We start from the raw sequence: 27,175 nt of genomic DNA on the forward strand, positions 1-27,175 counted from the left end.
GTACGGTGAAATTCAAGCAAGTTTAGGTGGAAAGCGATTCCCAATTCTTCCTTGTTTATTTTAAAATCAGCGACAACAGTGCTTTGCGCATGCGGTTCGCGGGTGGTTTGGTTGTTCGATTCCCAGTGCCGCCGGGTAGTGTATCATGGGTTACAAAGACTGGCTCTGGTTGCAGCAAGGTGCTACGCCGACCCACGACCATCTGTCGTCGGCGGTTTATTTCGGGCCTTTTATCAAGACCACGGAACGAAAGGAGGGAAAGGGATTGGGAGGAGGAAAGGGGCAAGTTGCTTTGATAAACTGCTGATAAACTGCAATCTGTTACATCTTCTCTTCCCAATAAAAAAAAAACTATGAAACTTGGTGAAAGTTGCTGTCATAATGAAGCCTGCGAGGCTCCGCACGTTGCCTAGTTGATCTTCGTAGGCTTGGCGAGTTGACTGAATGATCTGTGCCAGGCGTCGGAGTAGTGTAATCCACTGTGCTTGGTCTTGGCCTTTGCGATTCTTGAGGGCTGGCGGATCCACCATATGTTGTTGGTCCGTGTCCGCGTGTCCCCCACGGCTGTCGATAATCTGGTCTTCACTTACTTGAGACCGTTTTGCAGGGCTGCCGACGTTTTCGGGAATGAGTAGTAGGTGTTGCCTGTTCCGTCTCAGGAGCCGCTGGTCCTCCGTTTCCACCACGTACGACCTCGGTGCTGCTTTCCCGACTACCGTCGCCGTGCGTGCCCAGTTGTCGCCTTGGACACGAACTGAAATTCCTTCCTTGAGTGGTGACAGTACCTTGCCTACCGAGGACTGCCGATGCTTGAGCACTGCGACACTTGGCTGCTCGTTGTACAGAGGCAGGGAACTACGGAGGTGCCTGCCTTGTAGCAGTTCGCCAGGAGAACGGCCATCTTCCAGGGGAGAAGAGCGATACGCTAACAGACCCAACCAAAAGTCACTGCGCGACTCATTGGTCTTCTTAAGGATGCGCTTTGCTATTTGAACCCCCTTTTCTGCTAACCCATTAGACCTCGGGAATTCAGGACTCGACGTGATGTGGTGAAAGTCATACTTTTGCGCAAAGAGACGAAACTCTCTTGATGCGAACTGGGGCCCATTGTCTGTCCAAACTTCTACAGGGATGCCGTGGAGCGAGAAAATAGCAGATATTTTCCCTATGACCTCTTTTGCCGTTGTGCCTCTTAGCTGCTCCACTTCAGGGAAATTCGAGTGGGCGTCATATACTACCACATAGGAGGCGCCTCCGAACTGAAAGAGGTAAATTCCTACGCGATGCCACGGCCTATCGGGGGTAGGCTGCATGAGGAGAGGTTCATTCTGCTGCTTGTATGCATACTTTTGGCAAGTGCCACACCCCCGAACGAGCGCATCAATAGCACTGTTCAGCCCAGGCCAGAATACCAATCTCCGTGCTCTGTCCTTGCATTTGTTCAATCCGAGCTGCCCCTCGTGAACTCGTTGAAGTATTTCTTCTCTCATAGCTTTAGGTATGACGACTTTACAGCCCTTCAACAGTATTCCGTCCACCACAGACAGTTCTCCTGCAAATGGCTTGAGCTCACCGTCGATGGCCGCACCCTGCGAAATTCGCTTTCTCACCTCGCTTAAGTACGGGTCTTTGCTGCACTCCTTTTCCAGCCGCAGTTTCATCGGTGTGCTTACGATGCTGGACACGACCTGCACTGCATGCACGTTGCCGTCTGTTTCCCATGACGCACTCAGCAACTGGGTTGCCACCGGTGCACGCGACAGCATATCCGCCAGCAACAAATCCTTGCCAGGCACGAACTGCAAAGTATAGTCATACTGTAGAAGCTTAATAAAAAAACGCTGCAATCGTGGTGGCATGTCTCCATTGCTCTTCTGTGAAATGGCAAGCAGGGGTCTATGGTCAGTTTCGATCAGGATCTTTCGGCCATAGACAAAATGGTGGAACTTTTCGCATGCGAACACTATCCCAAGCGTTTCCTTTTAAATTTGAGAGTAGCGTGTTTCGCAATCTGTTAAGGTCCTAGATGCGTACGTCACTGGGCGCCAGTCACTGCCATGTCGTTGAAGTAGCGCAGCGCCTAAAGCAGTCCCCGAAGCGTCCGCCATAATCTGTTTCTTTCGCTTCGTCAAAAAGAGCGAGTAACGGAGGGCTTGTTAATGCGTTGCAGATCTCTGCCCACTCCCGCTCATGCGCGGCCGTCCATTCAAACATGACGTTTTCTTTTACGAGGCTCCGCAGCAGGACTGTCTTATTACTAAGGGACGGGACGTGCTTTCTGAAGTAGTTGACAACGCCCATCATTCTGCGCACCGCATGCTTAACTCTCGGGGCCGACAGCGACAGGAAACTGTCAACTAAGCTGCGACTCGGGCGTATGCCATGCTCACCTATGACGTCGCCCAAAAATTCAATTTCCTTCGATCCAAAAACACTTCTGCAGGTTAAATGTCAGCCCCACTTGTTCTGCCCGCTTCAGTACGGCATGCAAGCGCTCGTTATGCTGCTGCTCACTGTCACCCCACACTAGAATGTCGTCAATGTATATGCGGACGCCTGCCAATCCGTCGAAAAATTCTGTTAACGTTTTTTGAAAAACTTCGCTTGCTGATGAAATTCCAAAGGGAAGACGAAAAAAGCGGTAGCGTCCGAACGGGGTCGCAAACGTGCACACTCGAGATGTAGCTTCGTCCACTGGGATTTGATGGAAGCCTGCGTTCGCATCCAGGCGGGAGAAATACCTCGCACCCGAAAGCTCTGCCTCAATCTCTTCCCTTGTTGGCATGGGGTAGTGCTCGCGCTTGATGTTTTTGTTCATCTCTCTCGGATCCATGCAGACTCGAAGCGCTCCATTCTTTTTACGTGCTATAACCAAAGGACTCCCATTCTGTGAGTTCATCCACCTTCTTGATGATGAAAGACGTTTCCATGCGCTCCAGCTCTTGTCTGAGAGGCTCCTTGAGAGCCAGAGGTACTCTTCGTGCCGGATGCACGACTGGAACAGCATCCGCTCGTAGAACCATCCGGTACCGCCTTTCGACACAACCCGTGGCCCGGAACAAGTCTGGAAAAAACCTTTTCCGGTGCTTGCTTAGTCCACTTCACTGAGTCCACAACTTTTGGAATTAACCCAAACTGCTGACATGCCTGCAGTCCTAATATGGCCTGACGGCCTTTCTTCACCACGAAGAACGTCACCGCCTGCGCCACACCGTTCAGAAAAAGAACCTCTGTGTCGAGACCGACATGCTTGATGGCACTGCCATTGTAAGCTTTCAGCACAGCATTACTTGGTTGGAGGCTCGGAGTTTTCTTGAGACGGCGGTAAACAGTCGCAGGAATTATGTTCGCTTGCGAACCTGTGTCCACCTTGAACCTGATTTCGTGGCCAGGTATGTTTCCGCTAACCGTCCATTCTGCACCGGCCCCTTTTTCGATGCCACAAACACCGATATCTAAAATGTCGAAGCCGTCCTCTGCCTTATCTTCTTGAACCTGATCTATCTGTCGGCTCGGGCGACGCTTGCAGCATACCGCAAAGTGGTTTGGCTTCTTGCACGCATAGCATGTCTTTCCATACGCCGGGCACTCCTTCTCTGCATGCATTCTGTTGCATTGCAGACAACGAAAAGTTCTCCGCTTCTGCTCAGATTTGTGGGTGTAGTCTACCTGCAGGGTATCTTTCGACCAAACGGCATTCTGCCGCGCTGAAACCTCGGCCGCTTTACACATTTGCTCTGCCTTCTGTAACGTTAGCTCTTTTTCTCGCAGCATTTTTTCCCTCATCTTCGGATAGTTAGTACCAAAAACAACCTGATCTCGTATTATTGATTCTTCCAGCACGCCAAATTCACACAGCTTCGCCTGCTTCTTTAAATGCCGCAGAAATTGCTCAAATGGCTCTCCTTCATCCTGCATACGAAGGCGAAAAACGTGTCTTTCGTACACCTCGTTCCCGTCATCAGCACAGTACTCCTCAAACTTTCGCAGTACGGTCTGGTAGGCTTCATTACTCTCACCTTGTGCAAATGAGAAGTTGTTATAGACGTCGAGGGCCTCTTCTCCAGCGACACTGAGAAGGATTGCGGTCTTGGCAGCTTCCGTCCTTTGTGTCGTGGTAGGCGTTGCCGTGAAGAAAAGCTCCAGTTCTTGCTTGAACACTTGCCAGTTTCTTCGTAAGTTTCCTGCCAGGTGTAGCGGTTCTGGAGGCTTGACAACATCCATTCTGGCGCGGCTTCTACCCCACTTCTGACATCATGTATCATGGGTTACAAAGACAGGCTCTGGTTGCAGCAAGGTGCTACGCCGACCCACGACCATCTGTCATCGGCGGTTTATTTCGGGCCTTTTATCAAGACCACGGAACGAAAGGAGGGAAAGGGATTGGGAGGAGGAAAGGGGCAAGTTGCTTTGATAAACTGCAATCTGATACAGGTAGCTATCGGTTTCCAATGCATACAAATTTTCTCATGGTTTCTCTCAGGTGAATTGATTCGAAAAAAGTCTTTGACCTAACCTTACGTAGAAGAAAACACTGTTCCATAGCGCTCTTTGGTGCAAGGCTGCCCTTGCGCCGTTAAAACTCGTCAACAAAAGAAAACATCCTTATAGAAAAACACGGAACGAAAACAATTCTACGCGTAGGCTAAGTACACGCCAGGAGCAAAAACGCGTATGCAATCCTTACGTAAAAGGCGTCAGGAAAACCTTGGCCAGCATTTATTTATTTATTTATTTCTATTTATTTATTTCCTCAAAGGTCTCGGTTGAGACATTACATGAGGGAGTGGACGGTATCTGGCAAACAATGGTAAAAAATGTTATGATGAAAGGTTGGCGAGGCTCCGCTTGAATTCTATTGGGTTGATGATAATGGCAACTTCGGTGGGCAGGTCATTCCAGTCTCGTGCAGTACGTTGAAAAAATGACTGCTGAAATGTCACAGTATGGGCTTGTAGGGGATATACTGCGTTACTGTGGCTGAACCGGGCGATGCGGTGGGATCTTTTTATGTAGGGGTTATCAAGAGGCAAAGAATGGAAAAATTTATGAAGAAGGTTAAGACGTGCTATCTTACGGCGCGAGGCTAGGGGGGGGGACAATTTGATTTGAGCTTTTAGCGCTGAGATGCTTGAGTGGTAGGAATAATTAGATAGAATGAATCGTGTTGCGCGGTTCTGAACCAATTCGAGGGCGTTAGTAAGGTTATTGTGGTGCGGATCAAAAATACCGTTAGCGTACTCAAGCTAGGGTCCCACAAAGGTTTGAAAAGCAAGGTCTTTAATAGGGGGAGGAGCGAGTGAAAGGTTACGGCGTAAATAACCTAGAGCACAATTAGCAGATTTTATTATGTGGTTAATATGACAGGTCCAAGTTAGGTCACGCGAGATATGCACACCAAGATATTTGAATGATTCGGATGTTCCAATCTGCAGGTTATTAATATTATAATTAGGCACTGCGTAATTACGACGACGGTGAATGGACATTAACACGGTTTTAGAAATATTTAATGACATGAGCCATGTTTTACACCAGTCCTGTATGCGAATAAGGTCAGTTTGTAATGCGAAATGGTCGGTGGAGTTAGTAATCCCTCGGTAAACGACACAGTCATCGGCAAAGAGACGGATATGAGAAGAAATGTTACACGGTAGGTCATTAATATATATCAAGAAAAGGAGGGGCCCGAGTACCGTTCCTTGCGGTACCCCAGAGAGCACAGGTGTTAAGGATGAAGAGTGTGAATTAGCATATACGAACTGCTGACGGTTAGATAAAAATCCTTGAATCTAGTTCAGAGCACATGGATGAATATTAAGGCGTGATAACTTTAGTAAGAGACGACCATGGGAGACCTTATCGAACGCTTTTTCGAAGTCTAGAAACACTGCATCAGTCGGGATATTACGATCAAGGTTTAAATGTAAGTCGTGCTGGAAGAGTGCCAGTTGGGTGTCACAGGAATGATTCTTGCGAAAACCATGCTGGCTTGAGTGAAAAAAATGAACGGACGATAGGAAGTTAGCAATATGCGAGTATAAAACATGCTCCATTATTTTGCAAGAAACGCTTGTTATGGAAATCGGGCGGTAGTTACTCGGCGATGATCGGCTTGCTTTCTTGAAGACTGGGATGACCTTGCCCACCTGCCAGTCACGTGGAATTGAACCGGTGTTCAGGGATTCCTGGAATATGAGCGATAAGAACAGGCTACACGTATGTTTAGTATTTTTCAGCACTTTGGCGTTGATACCGTCCACTCCAGTAGATGACGAGTTCTTCAGTGACTCAATTACCTTGACTATGCCGACGGGATGAAATGTGATATTTTGCATGAGCGGGTGCGTAAAATATGGTGGATCTGGAAAATTGTCAAGGGGTTCATTAGTAAAGACCGAACTGAATTCTGTGTTAAGAACATCTGCAACCTCAGTGTCAGGAATAGGAGACCCAGAGCTACTGTTAAGTGAAGTCTCATTACATTGATTAGGGCTAATAGTTTTCCAAAATCGTGTTGGGTTAGTCTGCAGCATAGATGGTAAAGTAGTAGAGAAAAACTTGCATTTAGTCTGAGCGGTTAACTTGACGTATTCTTTTGCGACAGCATAATACTTCTGCCATGTGAAGAACAGTTAGACAGCTTGGCCGACCGGAACAGGCGTTTTTTTCTTATTATTGAGTAGTTTGAGTGATACATTAAACCATGGTGATGTTATTCTTTCTGTTATAGTAATGGTTGGAATGTAAAGACTTATAAGTCGATGCATCTCTGTTTTGAAAAGTAACCAGTTCGACTCGAAAGAATGTAGTGGAAAGTTAGCAGCGAAGGTGTCGAAGTAGTCTGATAATTCACGGTTCATGCTGGCATAGTCTCCTTTATCATAAAGTCTGTTTTTTTATTTTTTTGTTTCTTAGTACGTTGCATTAAAAAAGTATGTATCGTCAAATGATCGCTGAGACCGCGCAAAAAGGTGATAGGAGTAAAATTATCAGGATGCGTTGTTAATACGAGATCTAGAACGTTGGACGAGTGGTCAGTAACGCGTGTGGGATCAGTGACGAGTTGAGTTAAGCCAAAAGTCATACAGGTGTTTAACCCTTTCGCTGCCAGGTTTTTTTTCTCACATCTGCAGACACCCTGCCGGGTTTTTTTTTGCATTTTAGTTTCCTGGAAATTTTTTGCTAGTAACGCACTAAAATGCTCTGCAGGACATGCAGACATGTTTATTCAGGATAATTTTATAGATATTAGTTTGTAATGAATGAAATCTTCCAGCACCAATCTGGACTGTCGGATTTCCTCTTCTTACGCGGATTTTTCGGTGGCAGGGGGACTTCATCGCTGTCATCACTCGACAAGGCACTCAGGTGGGCTCCTTCCTCGTTCTCATTATCATTGGACTCCGAATTCACAAGCAATTTTGAATTTCTTCCACGAATGTGCCACGAGTGTGGCACATTCGCAAGTTCCGCGACCTATAGGTGTCGCGACGAGCCATTCAATATGGCTGTCTTAGTGGTGGTCAAGCTAGTCGAGACCGGATGCGTACGTGGTTTTTCGCCGTTGCTTGCCGTCGAGGAAAGGCGCCTGCGGAAAATGCCTCTGCCGTTCTCACTGGGCCTAACGTTAGGGGATATACTGGAACACATAGGATTGCGCGAAAAAAGAATTAGGTGCATAATCGAAGATGAAGAAGTACTCAACATATTTGGTGAAGACATTGTTCAAATGTGATACTATCCACATGCATCAGTAGTTTGCAACTTGTCCAACAGTCTCACATAATTAATTCTGCTACGTTACACAAAACGTATCAAAAACTGTCGACTACAAAAATAGCATGAAAAGAAATAGCGAGTATCACTGGCAGCGTGCATTTTGCCGGCAGGCGATAAACTGTCCGCTGTAATTCTCCCGGCATTCACCTCAGACTGGCTGCTTTTGGCGAAGTGATGAGCCGTTTTGTTTTTCACTGCTTACGCTTCTCCTGAATCCCCTTAATACTAGGAAACCCCGTAACTGGAAGCAGGATAGTAGCGCGGCTTTCCGGTTGGAGACTGGACTTTCACGCGGGCCACTCCGAGTCTTCTGCGCACTTAAGAAAAAATTACCTGTCACTACTTGCGCTTTCTGTTCCGCCGAAATGCGTGAGGAAACTCCGAATTTCCTCATGGCTGAGAATAGTTACGAAAGGGCTACAGTAATTATTCTCATGGCACATTGAGCAGCTGATCAACTGCAAGTCCCAAATAAAAGCCAGGCGCTCTACACAGCACCTGAACTCGAACAATCATATCTTTCCAACCTGCCACTAGAATACTATAAAGTGGAGGGCAATTACAAGCCATGAACGAAAACCGAATTGGTAAACTGCCCTGAAGTAATAACGAGCTAATCGGAGGAAACTGGCGGGAAAATTTCACCCTGGTGAGTCTGCTGCCGCCAGAATTGCCTACTGTACCATTTGTTTCAAGGAATAAGCAGAAATAGTTATGCACTGTCAGTAGCATGCACACAAAGCTCGGCTGGATCGTTTCGGCACATAAATAATGCACGCTTGCCGGCACGCCGTGTGTGACAAACTGTACGTTCACCACTCGCACAAAAATCGAATCTCGCAAGCAGACATATTCACATTGGACAGAAGACATTAACAAAGAAGTATATAACCTGCACGGCCCCAGAAAAAATCGTCGTCGACGAAATGCACGCAGCAGACTTTCATTTCCTGCGTCACAGCCTTTCTGATCCGGAGTTTTACAACCCATTCCTTTTTCAAACGTTCGTCACTAGGAAATGAGTGCACACTAATCTGATTCCTAACAGCTCTATTTGTGCACTGAGACACACTGCACATTCGCTTGCTTCCAGACTTTCTGTCCAACCCAAGCGACGCACAAACAGCGTGGTTAAAATGGACACGCAGCCGGAAGCTGCCTCCCGCTGCCGGAGCCACCACCACCACGTGCCACCACTCGACCGCTTCGCTCGTCGGCCGCGCGGTGGCGGCAGCGTCTACGGAACTTGCGAATAGCCTCATGGCTGAGGTGCGCAGACCAGAAAGAAGTAACTCGGATGTGGACAGATGCGCGCCATCTGTTGTTTAAAATTTATCCTACAAGATCTATGAATTTACGGAGTCTCTCCATAGATGGCGCTACATGTTTGCATAGTTTCTTTTTTTTTTACACGAGCATTATCGGGAGCGGCAGGGGGCGAGTTAAAAAGCCAAAATGAGTTAACTCGGCAGAGGCAGGGGGTGTGCATATGTGGTAGCCCGAGTTATCTCGGGAGTGGCAGATTAAGGGTTAAGAAATCGCTAGCCGGGCTGCTTTTCGATAATGTAGCGGCGGCATTAGACCAATCTATTGTGGGAAAATTAATATCACCAAAGAGAAGGATAGGACTAAGTGGATATGTTTTTGTTAACACATTTAAGGCATCATAAAATAAGGGGGTGAAAGAACTGTCAGCATTAGGAGGGCGGTAACAAATACCAATGAGGATGGGCGGATGTGTAGTAGTGCATCGAAGCCAAATCATTTCCAGTTGTGAAGGGAGGTTAACAAATGAACAATGCAGATCCCGTTTAGTGGCGATCAATACACACCCACCGCGCGAATTATTGGGTCTATTCTTTCGGAATATGTCAAAATCTGGGAGAAATGGAAGAATCTCAGAATCGTGAACTGATGCTTTAAGCCATGTTTCAGTTAGTAGTAAGATATCGCATGAAGATGAACCTATCAAACTGCACAATGAATCGCGTTTGGGAACAACAATTCGAATGTTAGCAAGCAGAAATGATAAAGGGTGACGATTCGGCGAACGGGGTTCACAATTTGGTTTTAATGGTGGCTACAAGCTGTCCTCAACGACCTGGTTAGAAACATGGTCGAAATGGTATGTTTTTTCACTTGTGACAAGATTTTCATTTCGCAACTTGTATCGCAGTTTTCGAGTCTTTCCAAATTCGATGAGGCGTTTCTGGGCAAGGCGCGTGCTGGGAGCAAGATCTTGAGCAACCGCATATCCAGTATCTTTGAATTTCCGAGCGGAAGACAGGACTTGCTCTTTGTCTTTAAAGTGAGCAAATCTCACAATTATAGGCCTGCACCTACCAGTTTGGAATGTACCAATGCGATGTGCACGCTCAATGTCGCGTGGCTCTAACTGGATGTCTAAATACTGATTAATATGTGCAATGATGATATTCTCAGAATCTGACCATGTTTCTTTATCTTTATCTTCAAGGCTATAGAAAACAAGGTTGTTTCGTCCGGATCAATTTTCTGCATCATTTACCCGGGCAGAGAGAGCATTTATCTGCGCCGTGTTCTCAGTGCTTATTCCATACAGTTCTTTCAATTGAGTCTGCAGGTCATTAATACCAACGCATGCTGTCTCAATTTTATCTAGTCGCGCCTTAATCTCGCATAATGTTTTATCATGATCAACTAGTTTCATTTCAATCGACTTTAGCTGCTCTAGCATTGCTGTCTGCCCAGTTTTAATTTCTTTCAAAGCATCAAGAATCTCTTTGTTAGGGCCGGGATTAGATTCTATATCACCAGCTACCATAAGAAGTTTTAACAACATATGCGCACAGTCATACATAATGGACCGAAAACGCCGTGGGCTCGGCAGCACCAAGAGTGCACGATAGCTACTTGGCTTAGCGTAAAGGCAAAGAGGTTTCATTACCTGCACCAAGAAGCGTAGAACGTTAGCACAGGCCATCGCTGGCGTGCTGCCGAGCCCACTGAAGGGCGCGCCGCTCCGAGCTGCCTTTTTAGCACAATTCCATGCATGCGCAGGATGTACAGGGGCGGTTCCGGTGATCAGGCGGCTCAGGGAAAGCCATGATGCTTGAAGATATGGTCCGTGGCCGTGTAGAAATTGCGCGGACCGGGATGCGTTGTCGATGGGCTGGCCATCCGAAGCCGAGAAAGGCTCAACCGTGTGAAGTCCGGAAAGCAGGAGTGTTGCGTCTGGACTGGAGTTGACGACGGATGCTAGGCACGGGACCCGGAGGCTCGAAGACTCCAGCAGCTGCGAGCTCGAGAGTCCGAGGAACTGCACCAAGAAGCGTAGAACGTTAACACAGGCCATCGCTGGCGTGCTGCCGAGCCCACTCAGAAAGGAAAGGAAGCAGTGGAAACTGCATTCTCCTGCTGTACCTTTGCTGCATTTTGGCCATATCGCCTAAACTTTCCAAGAGCTGATAGCTATTGAGCTTTAAGATGTAGCGATTAATGCGCTAATACCTAAGTTTCGTGGCCTTGTATTGTTAATGCGCACGCAATTCCATTATCACTCATCCTCAAGTACCCACTCTATGCGTTTGCAATAGTAAATGTATCTGTAAAGCTTGATAGTTTCCTTATAACCCTCTCTAATACCCATACATGGCGAGCGCTTTCTTGTAGCGGCCCATGTTTGTCTGCCTACATCCGATGGGGAGACTTTTAATAAAAGCGCGCATTCACAAGGGATGACTTGATCTCCCTAAAGCAAGCAAAAAAAGAGTAGACGTGCGCCTAGCCAAACGCACCGAGAGAGGGCGCCACACGTTTCTTGCCGATGTTGAGGATGCATTATGAATAGAAAAATAGCCAGGGAAAAAATTTGCCTCTTTCAAATGTAAAATACTTTACTTCTATGAAAAGATGGGACATTTCGCTACCTCAAGTCCTAGAGCAGGCCGATATATTGCAAATCAGGGCAGCGGTGAGTGATCAAGTGAGGACAAGTGGGGTTTTTTTCGCGACCTCGTCATAGGCTTCATGCGACCATATCTCATCGCTCAGGGTAAACGCAATATTTAAGCTACAGTGATGAAACTTTATTAAAAGAAACTTTATGAGGTATTTAACCCCTCATCTTGAGAGCTCGCTTGTAACTGTTATGCGTGACGAGATATTGATTTTTTATTTTTCATCGCCATTCAGTTACGCGCCGCCGCGCCACAGGCTATCGCGAGATGGCGCGACCGGTTTTCCGAGGCGCATGGGCCGGAATCCTGGGGACGTCTCTCAAGTTCTTGTCCATGCGGTACACCACTCGAGGCGGTTTCTTGAATATTAGTGGCAACCTATTGCTCTCTCTGATTAAATTAAAATGACGGCTTAGTATGTTGTTTACCCTCGTAGCCGTTGCGGAGTAAGTACGAATCAGGTTTGTTTTGCTGTCTTTTATCACCTGGTGCTCTGCCAAGATGGAAGAGCGGTCTAGGTTGCGAGCGGATTGAATCGTGTCATCGACTGTTTCCCCAGAGTATTTCTTTCTTGACAAAGCGTTTTTGAGAGTCCCCATATGCTGGTGAAATTCCTCTATCGTAGAACATATTCTTCGGTATCTGTGCGCCTGAGAATATATAATACTTCTTTCGCAGTGCTTCGGGTGGCTACAGTGAAAATGAAGATATTGCTTTCTGTATAGGGTAATCGAAAGGCAGCTGCCGTCTGCCGATATTTCCTCGTCGAAAAAAATAAATCTTTCAGTCGGAGATACAGTGGGTAAACCTGATTGAGGAATGCAGGGTAATAAAGTGCGGAATGAAGTCCAACAGGCTCGCTTCATCTTGTTCCCATAAAAGAAAGATCTCGTCTAGGAAACGCTTGTAGAAAAGTGCTTTTTTTGGCTGTTCCTGAACGAAGGGAATTTCTAATGACGCCATGAAGGTGCTGGCATAGCTAGGTGCCATTTTTGTCCCCATCGCAGTAGCGCTTATTTGGAGGTAGTGCTCGCCATCAAACTCTAAATTGTTGGAATTTAGGACCTGCTTAAGAAGGACGGAAACAGTTCCATGGTCCAAATCAGCCGAAGAGTTTGAGCATTCGAAGGCTGCCAGCGTTGCTGCTATACCGTCTGCGTGCGGGATATTTGTATAAAGGGAGCGAACATCCCCCCAGTAGCACAAGGTGGCGGGCTTATGTGGGTCCGACATTGGCAATTAGGGCTGTTGGCGGCCAGCAATAAATCCACAAGGGTGCCCCGTGGGTGCAGTGTTGGCACAAAACGCTTGTGCTGCCCACTTCATGCCTGCATGGGACCCTCGTCGGCTAGGCGTGGGCTTAAACAGACTGGGCAGCACACCTAGGTCGCACCGCAGATACATGCGGGCTAAGATGCGGTCTCTATTCTGGCGAAGTGCGGGTAACCCCAAAAGGGGCTGCCCGTACATCACCGTGTGGGAGCCGCTGTGGTTTTGTGTGGGCAAAGAGCTAATATTTCTGCCTTCAGCCTACATGGGTCCCGCGTAGGAAACACAGGGGCTAAACTTTGGGCTGCACAGTGGCGAAGCGTTTCAGGCATGCAGTTTGGGCTGTCTGAGCAACACCGGCGACGGACCCGCGTGGGCTGGGCATGAGCACACTTGCCATTCCGACGTCTTCACCGCCTGTATTCTAAATCGGGTATGAAAGTGGTAAGCATGGGCTGCGTGCCGTTCGTATGCATAAAAGATGGGGCTACATAATGGTGAAGTGCGTGCACACCCAACAATGGCTGCCGGTGCAGCACTCTGGCGGAGCCAATTGGGCTGTGTGTAGGTTAACACCAGTATTCCCGCCTGTAGCGTACACGGGTCCTGCATAGAAAATACATGGGCTAGACATGGGCAGATTTCTGATTCCATAACCTTTCCCGCCTGTATCGTACATATCTGGTAGAAAAGGGCAAAGCGTGAGCTGCGCAGTGGCAAAATATGCAGTGTGTGCGGGCAAACGGCTAGTATATATCCGACAGCAGCCTTCATAAGTCCACCGCAGATTACTCTGGGCTTCACAGTGCAGAAACGTCGTGCGCCATTAGCGAGTTGCCGGGCAACACCTATCGACAGTCCCATGCACATTATTTGCACACCGGAAGAGATGACATTCTCAAATTTAGCCTGCCTGCATTTCCTACATCAGACGTAAAAGGGTTAAGCGTGCCCAAATAGCAAGACCTTTCATGTTCACTTTGATGAAGAGCTGCTCTTTGAACGTCGAAATAACAAAAGAACCCGCTTCTGTGATTTGTTCGTGCTTCTTCTGCGTTTATCGCATTGCATTTTTTCTGGTTTGCTATGGTAGCCGTGGAGAACGCTGCCAGCATAAGGTTTGTTGCTTGTTTCAATGCACTTCAATTATGCCAACACTACAAGCGCTTTCGTCGTCTCCATGCAACATGTGGCGCATGGACCTTGCGACTGGTTGATGAACATAGCGATCCTCCGGCGACTGCGCCAGAGGCTGCAAAAGGGTTGGTTGTGGGTCGCGTTCATTGCAGCAGCTTTCTTAATGTCCGCTAGCAGCAGTCTGTAGCGACGCATCGATGAAGACAGAAAATTTTTGGTTTTCGTGCAGGCACTCTTTGCGCTTCTCCTTCGTCAAGTTGTAGCCCAATGATAACGCAACTTGTCCAAGCGCCATCGTGAGCGGCCCCACGTACCCTACACTCTATCGGGAAGAGACACTAATCACAAATCCCTCAGATCATTTCTATCGACGAACAAGAAAAGGTTAACTGAACGAATCCCGCTGCTTGGAATGTTCCCTAAAGGGCGACGGTTCGGGCTAGCGAAAACGTACAGCGCTGGAGTGAACAAATTAAACGCAAAAAACACCTGTTGGAACGTCACACGAGTAACCCGTCTTTGAGCAAACTTTTTTAAGCTTTTTCCTTTCCTTTCAATACCCCCTTCCCTGCTTTTCTTTTGTCCGCTCCCAACAAAAACCCTGCTCAACCCTGGTTTTTCTCTCGGCCTTTGTTCCTTCCCCGAGGGCTCCTCTTTGTCTGTCTTGTCCCTCCCAACCCCTTCCCCGAAATGGCGCGGAGGCGCTCACTCTACAACCCAATACCGAACATTTTAAACCGCCCTCCCGACCCCCCCCCCGACACTTCTATGCAGAGGAAAGGGAGCTCCGATTCTACTTGTTCACTGTGTCCGGTCGCTGCGTGGTGACGTTATGCAGAAGTGCTCCCCCGTTTTTCCTGCGTTTGTTTGGAACAGGTTTTTCTTCTCTCCTGCGGTTGGGTTAAGGTGAGGCAAAGAAGGCGGCTGTGAAAATACGCTGGCACTTGCTCGTCCTCGCTGAATTTATGTTGTAGTTTTCTGCGCCTTTCCTCGTGTTACTTTGAACAATCCACGGTCGATGATGTCATCGCCTTCTATGCGTACGCTGAGTGGAAGTATGGTGGAACAATATCGCTCTTGTCTCATTGATGAATGATTGTGCTCTGAAAGACGTGAGCGGTGAACAGTAAACTTTAATGACATTTCAGCGGTGGAGGCGGATTTTATGACGGGGACGTCGTGCTGCTAGGACATAAGTACGCATTTCGAATCACTCTGTTCGCTAAGTACTGCCTCCGTCTCGGTTATATGCTCGGCGTCAACAGAAACGTTCGAACTGTTCAGTGTCTCATTAACTAGCAATTTGTAGATTACACAGTGTAGAGGGACGATATACCACAAAATTGTTTTTCATTTCACTGCGAACAGCTAACTGCTTCGTCAGCGCCATGTATGCCCTCTTCCGCCCTGCGCAACTTATCACACAGCGTCACAGGGAAGCACAGCTTTCTTTTCCTTTAATTCTCGTTTTCTTTGACTGGCTATAAAAACCAAAGCCACGAAATAAACCACGTTCTTTTTGCTCCAGCCACCCGTCTCGTTTCGTTCTAGCGGGCTCCGCCATCGACCCGTTGGCAGGCGTTTGCCAGCCACCGGCCCGCTTGTAACACAGTTACATACCGAAATTGTTTGTCCCTCATGGTAACATGACTAAAATTAGTTTTATGGTTTGTATTCTTTCTTTACAGAGGCATATGGTGTATGCGTGCGAGAGCAATCAGCAATAAGCGTCCTGAGGGGGGCGGCTCCATGCTTTGAACAAACATCACGCATCGTATAGATGTTGCGGAATGGGCCGTAAATAAAAGAGGATGACCAAGCAAGCATAGGAATCGTCCGAGCAACCTGTTTACACACCAGCAATGTTAGGACACAGATTTGCAAAACATTATTGACACAAATACGAAAGGCGTGAGGTGCATTCACGATACTGAGCATTGCCAACGCCCAGGGCCAGGCGTCATGAGACGCCTGGCTTGTCCGTGCTTTCTCTTTAGTCCTGTCTTCTTTTGTGCGCATTATCCCTTTTTAAGTATTGTGACGTACAACTTCCGCTGCGTGAGATTTTCGGTAGCTCCTTTCATTCTTTTTTTACTTTTCTTATTTTGTAGCGATTACCAATTCACAATCACATTACCAGTAGCAGTCGTCTATTACAATCCCATTTATTGATTACCTATCTTCAATCGCTATCTAGCTTACAGAGCACGGAATACTATGCCACTTTTAAACATACACACCATTTGTTGCAGTACAGTGAAGCACCATAAAAGCCCTTTTCATTCCGTCCTATTTCTGACGCGTAATTAGCATATTAATCCTTGTTCATTTTTCTCATTACTATAAGACGAGAACACATCCCAAACATAGGTTACTAAGCCATACACCGGACCACGCGTTGAATGGGTGTCCCCCAAACACACCTGAAACAACTACCCATCGGGGCCTACGAGCAATAAACAGCAACAACAAAAAAACCTTCGTGGCATGCACGTTAGGTGCCCACCTGGCGCAGTGGGGCTGGGTTCGAACCCAAAATCCCGCTATTTTCTTTTTATATTTACAGGAATCGTGGGATTTTTTTCGACTGACGACTGGCGGCGCCGGGATTTCACCTGAACGAGCTCCTTACGCTGTCGCTTAATACCTGCGACTGTCCAATAGACCTTTCCCGGAATGCATCAGAGCTCGTGTTTCTGGTTCGATGGGCAAAACATAGCGCGCACCGAGGTGTCTCTAACGGGGAGAAGAAATGGGCGTGGGAGCGATCGTCCCGAGGACCCTCGGTTGAGAAGCGAAAGTGTACTGTTTTGCCTGTGGAAGAAGTGCAGATTGGGCTCAGAGTAGAATCATAATGGTGGTTCAACAGTACAAACACACAGACCAAGCAAGAGAGAGGACATGCATACCAGCACTGAATTCAGCGCTGGTGTGTGTCCCGTCTCTTGGTCTATGTGTGTTTGCCTGTGGGCCTAGCATGCGTTAGCCCAAGTGGGCCTGGCATGGCCTAGTCCATGTGGGTCCCCTCTGCACTGCCGCCTAAGCCCCCCTTCAGGTCCCCTTTGAGAATCCCATTACTGCCCCTATGGATCCCACAGGGCTGCCCCTGTGGGCCCCACGCGATGCCGAGTTGCAAATCCAGCATATATCCCACATCGGGCCCCCATGGGTTGCCCTTGTCGGACCCACGAGGGCCCGCAATTCAGAGCCCCGCTTGTGCTACTGGGGCCATGGTGACCAGAAGGTCTCTTGTGGGGGTGGTCAAGTTGGAAATCTCCCGAAGGAGATGGCTTGTGTCTCTGATTTAAGGGGGAAAATCGGGAGGGACATCTTTGATGAGAAAATTAATAAAGTTAGATATGTTCTCCGTCACTTTCCCATTGCTGGACACGACTGGATGACCAGGATGGTTAGCTTTATGTATTTTAGGGAGGAGATAAAACCGGCCTGAAGCTGGATTGCTCAGCGGCATTGATTTTAATATTGCCTCAGTTATTCTGCTTTCCTTGACGCATCCTGCAAGAGAGTCCTTTATTTCTTTCATTTGTTGACGTGTGGGGTCGTTCGGAAGCTTGATGTAAAACTGAAGATCATTAAAGTGGCGGTGGGATTGTTTTAAATATTCTGATTTGTCCACAATAATATAGCTTCACTCTTGTCAGCAGGTTTTGTTACGATGTTTTCGTCTTCACGCAACGTTTCCAAAGCCTGTAGTTCTTCCTTCGAAAGATTGTTGCGGACCGGGCGTTGTTTTCCATACGCCCTTATTATATCCTTCTGCACCGCAGATACATAGATTTCAAGGTGTCTATCCCGTTGTTCGTTCGGTCTCCACAACTTCTGACACGGCGGGTATTGTTTGTTGTCTGCAGCTGGTGTGCGCGTGGAAATACTCCCTAAGGCAGAGGTTTCGCGCGAAATTCTCCAGATCCTGAAAGCGTTGAAACTCATTGAACCTACCAGATGCTGGACAAAAAGTTATACCTTTGTAAAGAAGGCTGAGCTCGGCAGGTGTGAGAATCTTTTATGAAAAATTTTCCAGGTTTGTGTATCCACCAGCTGTTTCATTGTTCTCAGCTGCGGACCTCACATTAACAACACCTCGAGAAATATGAGCAGTTGTGTGATCGCCGCCGCGGTGGCTCAGTGGCTATGGTGCTCGGCTGCTGACCCAAAAGACGCGGGTTCGATCCCGGCCTCGGCGGCTAGAATTTCTTTGGAGGAGAAATTCTAGAGGCCCGTGTGCTGTGCGATATCAGTGCACGTTAAAGAACCACAGGTGGTCGAAATTTCCGGAGCCCTTCTCTACGGCGTCTCTCATAGCCTGAGTCGCTTTGGGACGTTAAACCCCATAAACCAACCAACCAACCAGTTGTGTGATTCTCCGGAGCACGGAGAATGGTCTCACGGCCGACAGTAGCCAGCCTACCGTTAGCACTTAGCTTAACGGTTTGTTTTCTGTACATCTGTTTGAAGCAAGCGGAACATTATTGCGTTCTAGGTTTTTTGTCATATGCCCGGAAACTTCCTCTTGTCTTTTTGCCTCGTAATTTTTGAGTTCGCTTAGTTCGGCAGGAAAGACAGGACGCTGGCATCTTTGCTCTTCCTCGACATCTCTAAGTTCCGCAACTTTCCGTTTCCTGTGATTGACGAAGGTTTTTGTAAGCTTTAGCGATGCTTCCGATAGTATATTACCCCAATCCTCTTGTTATCTCGCACTGAATGTGGACATAGAATGTGTACAGCCCAGATGATGACCTTTTGGAACAGTGCCCCGCGACAAGTAAAGACATTAGGTGAGATGCACGCCGCTGAAATCTCACGCACTTATCAATAATCCTCCTCGCTGAGTGGAACGTCTGGGACCACGTCTGCTCTCCGCGGGCCGTACCTTTTGCAGCAGGTAATCAGTTGCTCTGTCCAGAGCCGCCTGCTGGGCAGCCATGGTGTATGTCCGGCGGGTGTTGCAGCATCGCTCCTGCACTGTCGGTGGCGGTGGAAGGATTCTGGGTGGTGACATTGACGGGGCGGCGTCTCCCGAGCTGCGCCCAGGGATTCTGCTGCGTGGCACGAACGGGGTCGGCTGCCAAAGATGAAGCGGGTAGATAGCTTCGGTTTGAAGTGCTGGGCCAGTAGTCCGACGCCCTCTAAACTGGTGTGATGTCTGTCCACGGCGAGGAAGCGCCACAGAGGGTATGATATAAATCCATGTTCGATGTTTCTCACACCGGGGCCGAGTTCTCTGCGCCTGCATAGGTGAAAAACTCCGGTCTTGAATTTGGGCAACTGGATTTTGAACCATCTCACGAAGCGTTGATTTCATCCTCTGTTTCGGTGATTTGGGGAATGAGACAGAGGAAGGCTGACACCTATCTTCCTGATTGCCGGTCGGTTCTGACGAATCTCTTTAACGAGTAGTGTCAGTCTCTCCAGGGACGAAGGCGACCCATTTCTTCGATGTCAACTGTCTCGACGTGTAGGATCAGGGTCTTCACGCTCGCAGGGACATACTGCAGTAGCATGGGGACGTCAGCATACGTGCCGCCACTGTAAGAGATGAAGCAGGGGGCCTCTGGTTTCTTTGCAGGGAGCCTCTCGTTCTTTGCTACTACTATACCATTTCCACCTCTGCGTTTGTTTAATTGCGTAAGCAGTACAGCAGCAGGTTGCGTAAGCAGTACAGCAGCAGCAGGCCACGGTTGACGTTGAACAGCGTTGCCTCTGCCTCGCTCCACCAGAAGGCAGCCGAGCAGTTTGCTCTGTCGACGACAGATGGCGCCATTTGGAGGGCCGCCACTTCTGGGCTTCAAAGCCACCGCTAGCAGGATTGACGCACAGTGCATCGATAACATTTAAATGATATCGGTTAAGCAATCAGCCTCATTTCTAGACAGACCACATAAATAAAAGATCCACCGGTGTCCAGGTGTCCACCGAGATATGCGAGACAGATACATTTCCTTTCCTGAAAAACTAATTTACCTACGAGCAAGGAGTACAGCCGAACGGGCGATGGCGACGTGTAGACTCCCTGGCAGCGGGACGAAATGGTCATGTGACCAAATATGGCGGCGCCCATGCTCTTGCGCTGTCAAGCTTCTATAAATACGCGCTTTCCTTGGCGTGACTGCTTTGCTATGTAGTCCTCCAAAGAGAAGTGACGACACAAAGAAGCGAGAAAGCGACAGTATGCACAAGAGACGCCAGAACAGCGTGAATAACGTCTTGCAAAGCATCGTGCTAAGGATGCAGCTCGGCGACATCGTTCTACCACGCAGAGAGGATCCACGTCATCGGTCACCGATGAATCTCAACTCCTGACTGCTCAGCAACGCCGCAATGCTACCATGCGAAGGCAACGCGCCGAAGATTTGCCAGAAGAACGCGCACATCATTGTTTACGCAGTTTAAACGGTTTAACCAGGGCTAAGCTACTGCCAATTTTTTCTGGTTGTTCAGCCCCGGCCCGTGTGGGAGCTGTCCTGCTGTCTATTACACGGTCCCTTGCCCTCATTCTCAAGTTTGTTTCGAGGGCGGAGATTATACCGCCTTGCTTGTTCTGTGTCCTTATATTGACGAAACCTATTCATTGTGAGCCTGCCCTGACGAAGGGAATAACATTGCTGAAACTGTTGGCAAAATAAACTTTAAAAGAACAGTTGCTTTTGTCGTAACGGTGCGATATAATATATATATATATATATATATATATATATATATATATATATATATATATATATCGTGGCAGCACGTCTTGTCGTTCAGTGGGCCAGGAAGACGTGTAGAAGAAGGGGTCACAACTTGGCAATTTAATGCCGACAGTTTCGAACGGAGGACCGTCCTTCCTCAGGGTATACACACCTTGTTTCTTGTGCTTATTGCACATGTTGTGTCTGTGTACGCCCTGAGGAAGGATGGTCCTCCGTTCGAAACTGTCGGTATTAAATGAAGATAATTGCAAAGTTGTGACCCCTTTTTCTATATATATGTGTGTGTGTGTGTGTGTGCGAAATTGAGAAATGCTTCATTTATGTAAACATTTATTGGTTATCGACGTTTCAGACAGAGCCTATTTTATTTCAATACTGAAGATGCAGGGTTCTGTGTTCTCTTAAGGGGGTTGGCATCTGTACAGGTGTGGGACACATGAGCCAAAACAAGAACCAAACGATGCGGGAGGGAAGACCCGCTCAGATAAAAAAAATATATAAAAATGAAATAAAAAGTCAATGTAAAACGGGACTTGAAGGGGGGAGAAAGGTGTCATCGCCCTCCACCCACGGCTGCGATTGCGGGGCGAAGAGACAGGCGGGAAAAAAGAGTGGGAGGGTAGAAAGGACGGCGGCCTCAGTCGCAGCACAACAGCAGTGGCAGCGAGTAAAGTGTATGGAGACAGAGTGAATCCTCCGGAAACGTAGGGACTGACTGTAAGCGATCGAAGTTTCACAATGTTGGGTGTGACTGCTCTGGAAGTGTAAATACTGATGTCGGTCCGTGGGTTTTCTGTAAACTGTTGTCTGAAGTTTTTTTCCCGTGATAGCCACCTGGACATCAAGAAAATTCAATGACGAAGCTGAATATGAAGATGAAAACGAGATGCTAGTGTAAGCGTTTTTGAAGTTGGAAATAAACTTCGTTAGTTTTTCTTCCCCGTGTGTCCAGATCATGAATATGTCATCTATGAACCTTCTGTAAAATATCGGTTTGTATGGAGAACTATTGAGGAATTCTGTCTCAAGTGCGGCCATGAATATATTAGCGTAACTTGGTCCAATTTTTTTCCCATTGATGTTCCGCTTATTTGTACGTAGTGCTGGCCATTAAACTCAGTTATTTAACTCGAGTATAAGTTTTAAAAGCTCTGCAAGCGTGTTGCCGTCAACCGGTTGCTTGGATTCTAAGCACTCATAAGCAGAGACGACTGCTTTGATGCCATCAGCATGCGGTATGTTGGTGTATAATGAAGTGACATCCAGGGTTAGCAGAAGGGAATTATTTCGAATTACTAAGTCAAGAATTTCGCTCAAAAAATGGGTGGTGTCCTTAACATAGGAGGGATATAAGGGAGGGATATCTCTGATGAGGCTGTCGACAAAACTCAAGATGTTTTCAGTAACAGTTCCAATGCCAGAGACGATTCGTCTTCCTGGATTGTTTTCTTTATGAATTTTTGGAAGAAGATAAAAACGTCCTGGACTTGAATGTAACGGAATTAGGGCTTGTGCGATCCAGTCATCAATTTGCTTCTTTTTTTGCGAGACTTAGAATATATTCTGAAACCTTCTTGTTGTACTCTGGCGTGGTGGTGGTGAAAACTTAATTACTGAAATAGAGTTTGGGAGCCACAGAGTGGCCCCGCTACACGGTCGGCGTCCCTAGTCCGGGACACCGCATGACAATGCCCCGCCTCTCGCCCGTTTCAACAAAGCCCTTTGGGACTCAAGCGAGGAGCAGTTGAGGAGGGCAGTCTCCCATGCCTCTCTGCAAGGGGTAGGGGAAGGAAGAAGGTGGGGATTTTGAGTACATGCCCACACAATGTGGAAGATATCACAGGTCTCCCCGCAGTGCAGGTATCGCCCATCCGTGTTAGGATCGTAATGCTTTAAGATTGCAGGACAGAGTAGAGTACCTGTCTGCAGGCGCCTTAAAGTTCGCTCCTCCGTCTTACTCAGCCCCTTTGTAGGGGCCGGGAAGAGGCGGTGGATGTCGCTATAATGCGTTATAATTTCCCTGAATCGCAGCAGCGGCTGGTTAGTCTCCGAGCCAGAAAAGCTGGGATGAGGAGCCCGGTGAGTAAGCGCTCGGGCAACCGCGTCAGCGGCCTCATTACCTCGTAAGCTCTGGTGGCCAGGAGCCCAAATGATTCTTTTGGGTGTTGGATCAGGGGCAGTCCGTCTTAGAATACAAGCAGCTAAGGAGAGATCTCCCCTGCCAAGTAATGATCACATGCTTTTCGGGAGTCCGTAATGATGATTCTCGAATTGGCGTGGGCGGCAGCAAGCGCTATCGCTACTTCCTCGGCTAACATTGAATTCGGGGCTCGAAAAGAGAGTCCATCAACGTGCATTTCCTCGTGAACGACAGCGGCCGTGTAAAATCCCGTGGGCGATGGCCCTGCTACGTCTACATAATATACACCGGGTCGGGAGCCGTGTTGTCTCTCAAGAGCCCGAGGCCGCGCTTGTCGCCTGTTTACGTGCATGTCGATGTCCATGTTACGGGGGAGCGGGGAGACCCAGAGCATATGGCGCCACAGTACTGGGATACGTTCCGCCTCCTCTGGAGTGCAGTCGTGGTCGTGTTGGATGTGTAAGCGGTTTAGCAGGCGGCGCCCAGGGGCCGTCTGCATGAGCCGCGTGTATTGGTTCACGAGGTGGGCCTCCCGCAGCTCCTGGTAGGAGTTTAGCACCCCCAATGCCTTGAGTATGGCATTAGAGGTAGCCACCGGGAGATCCAGGGCTCGCTTAGTTGCGTTGCGGATGATGGCGTCTATTCGCGCCTCGTCTTGCTTAGTAGTGCGGAGATATGGCACGGCGTAGAGGATCCGGCTAGTCACGAAGGCATAGACGAGCCGAAGCGCGTCCCTGCCCCGCAGACCACCCCGCTTGTTGGAAACGCGGTGGATCATGCGCCCTACCTGTTCGCCTACTCTCTTGAGTTTCACAATGGTGGAGTCCGGTCTGAGTCTGTGGTGAATGAAAAGGCCCAGAATACGCAACTCCTCCACCTCTCTAATAGGACCTCCTGACAGAGAGATGTGAATTGCTGTCCTATCCTTCGGGTTCGCTCTGCAATGCAGAAGCTCTGATTTCGCCGGAGCCCATTGGAGCCCACAGTCAATAGCATACGCATCGACTATGGAAGCGGCCTGCCGAAGGCGGGCCTCCATGTCGCCAAGGCTCCCCTCAGTGGTCCAAATTGTAATGTCATCTGCATATAACGCGTGTTGAATGCCTTCCACCCGGGCCAGTTGTCCTGGGAGGCGCATCATAGATGTGTTGAACAGGAGCGGTGATTGTGGGGTCAATAGGGAGAGCCTTGTAAAATGAGGATTCGTTTAGTTGTCTTCGGGCCTCATCAAGGTAGTCCTTTTGATTCATAACCACGGTGGCTCCACCTTTATCCGCTGGTTTTATTACAATGTCAGATCGGCTCCTCAGAGCCTGCAATGCGTTGCGTTCCGACATTGTAAGATTAGGGCGATAAAAGCGCCGTTTACGAAATTCCGCAAGGATATCTCTTCGCACCGACTTTATATATAGATCCAGACACTTATCGCGCTGCGGAGGTGGTGTTCAATGGGTGATGAAAGTTTTGGACCAGGATGAGATTTCTGGGGGCGATTGTAGTAGTGTTCTCTCAGTCTAAGGTTCCGGGAGAAATTTTCTATATCTTTATAAAGCTGAAATTCATTAAATGGGCCGCTGGCGGGGCAGAAGTTAAGGCCCTTTTACAGTACCATGCATTGATCAAGTGATAAAGTTACCGAGGAAAGTTTTACTACTGGTGTTGTGTGTGTGTGTTTGTTGTCAGCCTTGCGTCTTTTTCTTTTGTTGTGTATTCAGTGGTTGTGTAAGGATTCCCTTTTTTTGTGCATTGAGTGGTTGTGTAAGAATTCATTACAAACTTGTTTTTTCCTAATGACCTATCTTGTATCGTGTTGTGCTGCCACAACCCTTCTCTGAGTGGGATTTTTCATTTTCTTGTGTAGTAGCATTTTTCTTCTTCTTTTTTCTCTTTTTTTATCGGAGGTGTTTCTTTGACATTCCTGGGGACCCCCATGCCTATAACTTTCTCCTGAAATGTTGCCTTCTCGCTGTGCGGCTGCCAGGCGCTTCGCGCTTGTCGCCGCGATTTGTGCAGTAAAGTTTTTTTTTTTTGGTCACAACCCTGTGGCAGATGAGCACTGTAGAGCTTCGCGCTTGTCATCGACTTTTATGTCGTTACCTCCTTCCGAACACCTGCCGCCTTTTCAAATTGTAACCAACTTTTTTTTATCTCTCCCCTCACCACTGTTTGCATTTGTGTTTTTCACTTTTTTCTGTACCGCGCGGATGCTATAAAAGGTGCTTGTTTCAAATACTTTAACACACTCGAAAAAGGCTGGTCCTCCAGCCGAAACGTCGTGAATTAAATCTGATGTTTTTCAATTTCTGGTGACTTTATCTTATATTAATCAATCAGCTGCCAAGAAATAATATATATATATATATATATATATATATATATATATATATATATATATATATATATATATATATATATATATATATATATATATATATATATATATATATATATATATATATATATATATATATATATATATATATATATATATATATATATATATATATAGTGTCACAAGCTGCCTCACTTGTAGAGCGGAAGTTACGGGATCTCCCCGCACCTCCGAGCTTGCTTTCACATGACTCTCCGGGGAGCTACCGGACAGCGCGCGTGCTTGACGATGGGGCGCCGCTCAACCCGGCGAGGGGATCAAAAAGGCAGATTGCAGCCCGCCCTCGCCAGTGCGCTCTGGGGCGATGCAGTCTCTCGGCCCACTCGCACGGCCGTTCGCTCGGGGAAAGTGTTATTTTTTTTTTTCGCCGAGCCTGCGATGAACTCCTCGTTCTTCCTCATCTGGCACGACCGCCGCTACTGAACTCTGCAACTACTACGCTACATCCAACAAGAAAGTCGTGAGAACTCTTTTTTTTTTGCGCCGCCGCGGTAGCTCAGTGGTTATGGTGCTCGGCTACTGACCCGAAAGACGCGGGTTCGATCCCGGCAGCGGCGGCTGAATTTCTTTGGAGAAGAAATTCTAGAGGCCCGTGTACTGTGCGATATCAGTTTAAGTTAAAGAACCCCAGGTGGTCGAAATTTCCGGAGCCCTTCACTACGACGTCTCTCATAGCCTTAGTTGCTTTGGGACGTTAAACCCCACAAACCAAACCAAACCATCATTTTTATGCGAAGCATATTACTAGAGCTACACTAAAGCCCGTCGAGCGCGGCGGTGGAGTTACCTTTGACCTTGAGCGTGAGCACGTGACACCACGTGACAACATGACGTCACAGCAGAGGAGAGATGGGCTGCCGGCTCGCTCGGTCGGCCGCGGCGGTGGAGGCTCCACATCAGAGGCGCTGGAGCTGATCACGTGACGCTACAGCAGCGGTATAAAGCTGAGCTTGCCTCGCTCTCCGGGCACTTACGAGGCGGCCAGGTGTTGGGATGCCGCCTAGAAGCAGGCCTGATTTGAACGAGAAGCGAAAGCTTCAGCGTGCCACATAGACCGATGAAGAGCAGGATGAGCGTCTGGCTAAGCGGCGTGCTCAATATGCGGCTCGGCGACAACGTTCTACAACAACTGAAGAACAAAGCGAGGAACTTTACCAAGCCTAGCCATCAATATGCTTCGCATCTGGCTAGGCTTAACCTTAGCTAAGCCTCAGCCATTTTTTGCAAAAGACTGTCGGTCAATCGAACATTGTTTTCGCCGTTTGCTTACACCTCAATCTGGCTTAGTATTTTACGTTGTGTTTCTGTGCCACTCTTCCCCCTACTTCTTTATCTGGAATATTTGCTTCGTTATCATTATATTCTGCTTTTATCGCGGTGTTTGTTCATTGTCGGGTATTTTTTGTTTGTTCGATTTTTATGCAGTGTAATTTGGACTACCAGCTATAAATATCCAATTGTTTGAAAGAAGGGCGACCTTCTTGTGAACGTATTCCTCAATCCCACACCGACAGACGTTCTTCACGGGTTGACCGGCCCAATTTTTAACTGTGTACTCAAACTTCATAGAGGGACGACGGGTAACCGTAAAAGACATCCCGCGCCTCTGTTGACCGTAAAGGCGAGGGTATGTGACATAACTGGCGTCCGCGAACAGGACAGTTCAACCAACTGCCGGTGAAGGAGAGAGGAGTAGGTAATTTTTGTTTAGCATTGAGTCCTTGCACTGCATAGCGCTTCCCACCTAAGATGGTCGAAGCCGAGTTAGGACGACTTGTTGAGTATGGACGAACTTTTGCCTTTGACG

The 27,175-nt window shown here is 47.9% G+C and overlaps 2 pseudogenes; both read right to left on the bottom strand.

Moving 5' to 3' along the window:
- The window catches only part of LOC149336129 (uncharacterized), a 568,238-nt pseudogene that overhangs the window by 244,011 nt on the left and 297,052 nt on the right, over positions 1–27,175 (bottom strand).
- Positions 352–4,282, bottom strand: LOC149336130 (uncharacterized; annotated as a pseudogene).

The sequence above is a fragment of the Amblyomma mixtum genome, chromosome 7, assembly GCF_055824585.1.
Source record: "Amblyomma mixtum isolate Tamu chromosome 7, ASM5582458v1, whole genome shotgun sequence".
In the NCBI taxonomy this organism is placed as follows: Eukaryota; Metazoa; Arthropoda; class Arachnida; order Ixodida; family Ixodidae; genus Amblyomma; species Amblyomma mixtum.